At 42.1% G+C, this 6568-nt stretch overlaps 1 non-coding gene across 1 annotated transcript; it reads right to left on the bottom strand.

The window, feature by feature from the left end:
- Positions 1 to 4214: 4214 nt before the first annotated feature.
- Positions 4215 to 4353, bottom strand: LOC119935553. The gene has a single exon (XR_005453374.1). It is a non-coding gene; the product is annotated as a small nucleolar RNA SNORA7 (small nucleolar RNA).
- Between the last annotated feature and the right edge of the window lie 2215 nt (positions 4354 to 6568).

Below are 6568 nucleotides of genomic sequence, written 5' to 3'. Positions count from 1 at the left end.
AAGGAATCACTGCAGACAAGTGGTGTAGCTGGAATTAGAACCCAATACCTTCTGAATCCCAGATCCATGCTCTATTCATTAGACCACATTGCTTCTCTCTCTCTCTCTCTCTCACACACACACACACACACACACACACACACCCCTAATAGAAGACACATTGAAAGTCCTTTAATAATAATAATAATAATAATAATGGCAATTATTAAGGCTTATTATGTGCAAAGCACTGTCTGAGAGTCCATGGCCTCTAGCTGGATCCTTTGTCATAAAGAATGATGTCAGCCAGTCAATTACGTTTACTGAGCACTTACTGAGTGCAAAGCACTGTACTAAGCACTTGGAAGAATACAGTATGATAACAGACATATTCTCTGCTCACAATGAGATTCCAGTCCTAGAGATGAGCCTACGGTCCAGTGTTGCTCCAAGATCAATCAATCTAGAGATGGTGTTCATTGAGCCCTTAGTCCAGTAATAGTAATAATGGTTATTATGGTATTCGTTAAGCACTTAGTATGTTCCAGGCAGTGTACTAAGTGCTGGGGTGGATACAAACAAGTCGGTTTGGACACAAACTCAATTGCTCACAATCTCAATATCCATTTTACAGATGAGGTAACCGAGGTACAGCGAAGTCAAGTGACTTGTTCAAGGTCACACCCCAAACAAGTGGCAGCGTCAGGATTAGAACCCATGACCTTCTGATTCCCCGGCTCAAGCTCTATCCACTACACCTTGCTGCTTCTCAGTACTCTGTACACAGAAAGTGCTTGGGAGAATACAAAACAAAAATATTGGTAGGCATGGTCTCTGCCCTCAAGGAGAGACTCAAAATATGGTCAGCCTCTATCACTGGAGCTTTATGCCTCACCAGCACAGAGAAATGAATAATGCCGAAGAGAGGTAAAGGGAGCAACTTGGAAACTTGCCCTAAGGTCCATCTTAGTGCCACCCTTCAATCAGTGGGACTGTCATGAATTTTGCAACATTTTTCCACTTTCCAAGGTATTGTAATAAGGGAAAAAGTCCTGCTTTAGTCCTGAGGAGCCATGGCAACATGAAGAAAACTCTGAAAAGTTCCAGACACAGTTTAGTAACTGCAGCAGCCAAGGATGGCCATGATCACTTTCAGGTCCCAAAGTCCCTGCCTCAAACAGCCCCAGAGAATGATAATTTAATAATAATAATAATAATAATAATAATAATAATAATGGCATTTGTTAAGCACTTACTATGTGCTTAGCACTGTTCTAAGTGCTGAGGTAGATACAAGGTAATCAGGTTGTCCCACATAAGGCTCACAGTCTTAATCCCCATTTTCCAGATGAGGTAACTGAGGCACAGAGAAGTTAAGTGGCTTGCCCAAGGTAACACAGCAGACAAGTGGTGGAGCCGGGATTAGAACCCATGTCCTCTGACTCCCAAGCCTGTGCTCTTTCCACTGAGCCGCGCTGCTTCTCTAAAGAGATCCCATACCAGGTAGCTACAGCAATGGTCATGTTGGCTCCCAGTAGCTATTCCTGTTTAATTTTTACTACTTCTGCTCAAGTCCATTATAAAGAATTTCATTTGGGTGAACACAGAGATGTGTCTGGCAGAAAGAGAAAGAGTGTGTAGGTGCGTAATCGTGGGTGTTTGTGTATCAGAAGGACCTCTGTTTTAATCCCAGCTCCATCATTTGTTTGCTGTGTGACCTTGGGTAAGTCCCTTCCCTTCTCTGTGCCTCAGTTTCCTCATCTGCAAAATGGGGATTAAGAGCATGAGCCCTATGTGGGACAGGACTGGGTCTAACCCAATTGTCTTGCATCAATCCCAGCTCTTAGTACGGGGCCTAGTAAACCCTTAACAAAAACCACAATTATTATTATTATTATTAATGATTGTAGTTCTTTTTTCCTTTTCTCTACTTCTTTCTGAATACTTCTGCCCCTGCCCCATCGTCATTCCCCTGCCATGACTTGAGCACTTGGAAACCCTTCTCCTGGAAGTCTTCATATGGCCAGTATGAGCTCCATACCATTTGGCTAGTAAATACTTGAGAACCAAGGTTCTTTAATCCCACAATGTGCTGTTCACAGCTTGCTGTGGACATTTAAATTCCACAGCAACCAAGGTCATTTCATCCCCTTTTTTGCCTTTTCAATATGAGAAGAGTTGCCTGAGTGGCTGAGATTATTTCAGCAGATTCTGGGTGTGATGATTAATGAAATAATCTTCCTGACCTCTCTGGCTCAGCTCAAATCCAGGTTAGGTTCGAAGCCAGCCCTTTTACCCTTCTTAGTTTGTCTCCTCCAAATGAATTGGGTTAAAGTTCCATTCTCTAGCATCTAAACATCACAAGTACCATGACAATCTCAGGATTTCATTCTTTCCTGTCATTCTGATGGACAGAGTCCCGTTACCCTGAACCCAAAAGGTCAATTCCAACACAACACAGTGAAGGAAAATAAAAATAAAATAGGTAAGCAAGGACAGACTGGCTTGAAATCCCTACCAGGAAGTCCTGGAAAGAGCAGAGGGTAATCAAGTTTGTCCCACATGGGGCTCACAGTCTTAATCCCCATTTTACAGATGAGGGAACTGAGGCACAGAGAAGTTAAGTGACTTGCCCAGTATCACACAGCTGAAAAGTGGTGGAGCCGGGATTAAAACCCATGCTTTGCACACAGTAAGCACTCAGTAAATACGATTGATGGTGACCCCCAGACTGAGCCCCCTTTTTCCTCTTCTCCTCCTCCCCATCCCCCCGCCCTACCTCCTTACCCTCCCCACAACACCTGTATATATATATTTGTACGGATTTATTTCTCTATTTATTTTACTTGTACATATTTACTATTTATTTTGTTAATGATGTGCACATAGCTTTAATTCTATTTGTTCTGACAATTTGGACACCTGTCTACATGTTTTGTTTCGTTGTCTGTCTCCTCCTTCTATCATCAATCGTATTTATTGAGCTCTTACTGTGTGCAGAGCACTGTACTAAGCACTTGGGAAGTACAAGTTGGCAGCATAGAGAGACAGTCCCTACCCAACAGTGGGCTCACAGTCTAAAAGGGGGAGACAGAGAACAAAACCAAACATACTAACAAAATAAAATAAATAGAATAGATATGTACAAGTAAAATAAATAAATAAATAAATAGAGTAACAAATATGTACAAACATATATACATATATACAGGTGCTGTAGGGAAGGGAAGGAGGTAAGATGCGGGGGTGGAGAGGGGGACGAGGGGGAGAGGAAGACGAGGGGGAGAGTGAGCCCATTGTTGGGTAGTGACCGTCTCTATATGTTGCTGACTTGTACTTCCCAAGTGCTTAGTACAGTGCTCTGCACACAGTAAGCGCTCAATAAATATGATTGAATGAATGAATGACTCCCAAACCCGTGGTCTTTCCATTGAGCCATACTGCTTTGAGCACCGTGTGGGACAACTTGATTACTTTGTGACTACCCCAGTGCTTAGAACAGTGCCTGGAACACAGTAGGCACTTAGCAAATACCATTATTATTTTTTATTATTGCCATCTCTATTGTATTATATTCTCCCAAGTGCTTAGTACAGTGCTCTGCACAAAGCAAGCACTCAATGGATACATTTGATTGACTGATTAATTGATTTTTGGGTAGTACTTTAGACTGTAAGCTCATTGTTGGAGGGGAACATGTCTCTGTAGTATTCCACTTTCCCAAGCACTTAATAGAATGTTCTGCTTACAGTTGTCTTGTCTTATGCCACCAAATTGTCTCCAACTCGGTGATGCCATGGACACATCTGTCCCAGAACACCCCACCTCCATCTGCAATCATTTTGGTAGTGTATCCATAGAGCTTTCTTGGTAAAAATATGGAATAATAATAATTATGGTATTTGTTAAGTGCTTACTATGTGCCGAGCACTGTTCTAAGTGCTGGGGTAGTCACAAGGTCATGAAGTTGTCCCACGTTGGGCTCATAGTCTTCATCCCCATTTTGCAGATGAGGGAACTGAGGCACAGAGCAGTAAAGTGACTTGCTCAAGGTCACACAGCTTACAAGTGGCAGAGCTGGGATTAGAACCCACGTCCTCTGACTCCCAACCCTGTGCTCTTTCCACTAAGCCACACTGGAAGTGGTTTATTATTGCCTTTTTCCATGCAATAAACTCAAGTCTGCACACTCAACTCTCTTCCATGCCGCTGCTGCCCAGCACAGGTGAGTTTTGACTTGTAGCAGAGTGCCTTCCATACGCTAGCCACTGCCCAAGCTAGGAATGGAATAGATATTGCCTGTGTTTGACACTACCTCCCATAGTCAAGACTGGTAGAGTACTGGAAACTCTCCAGGTGTGACTCTGAGAGGGACTGCATACCCTTAGTGCTCAATAAATATGATTGTTTGACTGATTGATAGTCCTCTGGGCCCACTGAAATGTTTTAGTGGCCCAGTGATCCCCTCTGGCCCCAAAGTAGTACGTGGATGGCTGCAACATCAACTATAGGATTACTTCTTCTCAAGAAAAGATTGGAACAAATGATAAAAATGTCACAGACATATATGGAAGAGAGAAAGATCTGGATAACTGTTAATAGGACTTAGAGTAAAAGATAATCTGGAAATCTTTAGAAAGTCAATAGCCTAGCACAATATACCTAGACTTTAGCAAAGTTTTTAATGTTCCCATGTGATAAAGGTATTAATAACATTATCACTGAATAAGTATCAGTGAAGGAGCTTCTTGTGGTGAGTGTGAAGGAGTAGATATCAGAATGGATCATTTCCACCTGCACACTGGTGACATGGAAGAGAAAATGACTGTCACAAGGTTTACAAGACTCTAAGTGACTACAGAGATTTTTTTTTCTCCTGAGGGCTTTGAGGCTAAGTGATCTCAGCCCTACTGGAGATTTTGTTCTCCATAAACATTTTAACATCATTGAGGAAGGGAGAGGGTAGAGGGAAAGAAGATTTTAGCACCTGAAAATATCGATCAATCAATCAAGAGATTTTATTGATTATCTACTTGCTTTGTGTAGAGCACTGAATTAAGTGTTTTCAAGATTTCAATAGAAGATACAGTCCCTGTTCAGAAGGAGCTTACAATCTAGCTGGAAAAGCAGACATACTATAATTGACAAGACGAAGTGCTTAAATTAGAATAACATGCAAAATGACTTAAACAAAAGTGAAGTGAGAAGCAGTGAGCGATAAAATGCTGAGATGATAGCAGGGAAGTTATTTTATTGCATTTGTTAAGTGTTTACTCTGTGCAAGGCACTGTACTAAGCACTTGGGTAGATACAAGCTAATCAGGTCAGACACGGTCTATGTTCCATATCGGGCTCACAGTCTTAATCCCCATTTTATGGGTGAGGTAACAGAGGCCCAGACAAGTTAAGTGACTTGCCCAAGGTCACACAGCAGATTAGCGGCAGAGCTGGGATCAGAACCCAGGGCCTTTTAACTCCCATGCATGTGTTCTTTCCATTAGGCCATGCTGCTTCTCATATGTATCTTGACAGGTAGAAAAATGAATTGAGGAAAACCTCTTGGAGAGATAAGATTCTAGAAGGGTATTCATTCATACATTCATTCAATCATATTTATTGAGCGCTTACTGTGTGAAGAGCACTGTACTAAGCGCTTGGGAAGTACAAGTTGGCAACATATAGAGACGGTCCCTACCCAAAAGCGGGCTCACAGTTTTGAAGATGGGAAGAGCTGTGGACTGGCAGACTTTAAGGGGAAGGGAGTTCCATGGAGGAGGAAGCTCGTGATGAAATTAATCAATCAATCGTATTTATTGAGCGCTTACTGTGTGCAGAGCACTGTAGTAAGCGCTTGGGAAGTACAAGTTGGCAACATATAGAGACAGTCCCTACCCAACAGTGGGCTCACAGTCTAAAAATGACCTAAAGCCATTGGTCAGGAGATTTTGTTTGCAATAACAGTTGTAATAGTATCTACTTCCCATTTATTGCACTGCACTATATAGGCACTTGGATTACAGACTAAGGAAGTGATATATTCCCTGCCCACAAGGAATTTAGGCCCTAAAATATTTGCGCAGACAGTGGTCAAAATGAATAATTAAATGAATGCCTCAATTTCAAATTTTTTGACTAAGAGGACAATGGACAGAGCAACTTAAATATTTGGTGGTATGCTCCCTGTGGGCAGGGAACATATCTACCAACTCTGTATATTGTAGGCTCCCAAGTGCTTAGTACTGTACTCTGCACAGAGTAAGCACTCAATAAACATGAAAAGTGGCATGGCCTAGTGGAAAGAGAACAGGCCTGGGCGTCAGAGGACCTGGATTCTAATCCTAGCTCTGCCTATTGCTTGCTGTGAGATTTTGGAGAAGTCACTTAACATCTCTGTGTTTCCGTTTCCTCAACTGCAAAATGGAGATTGACTGTTCTCCCTCCCACTTAGACTATGAGTCCCGTGTGGGACAGGGATTGTGTCAGACTTAATTAACTTGTACCTACCCCATCACTTAGAACAGTGTTTGACCACAGTAAGTGCTTAACAAATGCCATAAAAAAGAAAATCACTTGATTTTGCTGGATGTCA

Source organism: Tachyglossus aculeatus, chromosome 1 (genome assembly GCF_015852505.1).
Source record: "Tachyglossus aculeatus isolate mTacAcu1 chromosome 1, mTacAcu1.pri, whole genome shotgun sequence".
NCBI classification, from domain to species: Eukaryota; Metazoa; Chordata; class Mammalia; order Monotremata; family Tachyglossidae; genus Tachyglossus; species Tachyglossus aculeatus.
The sequence above is the reverse complement of the archived record's forward strand: the minus strand, read 5'-3'. Positions and strand labels throughout refer to the sequence as shown.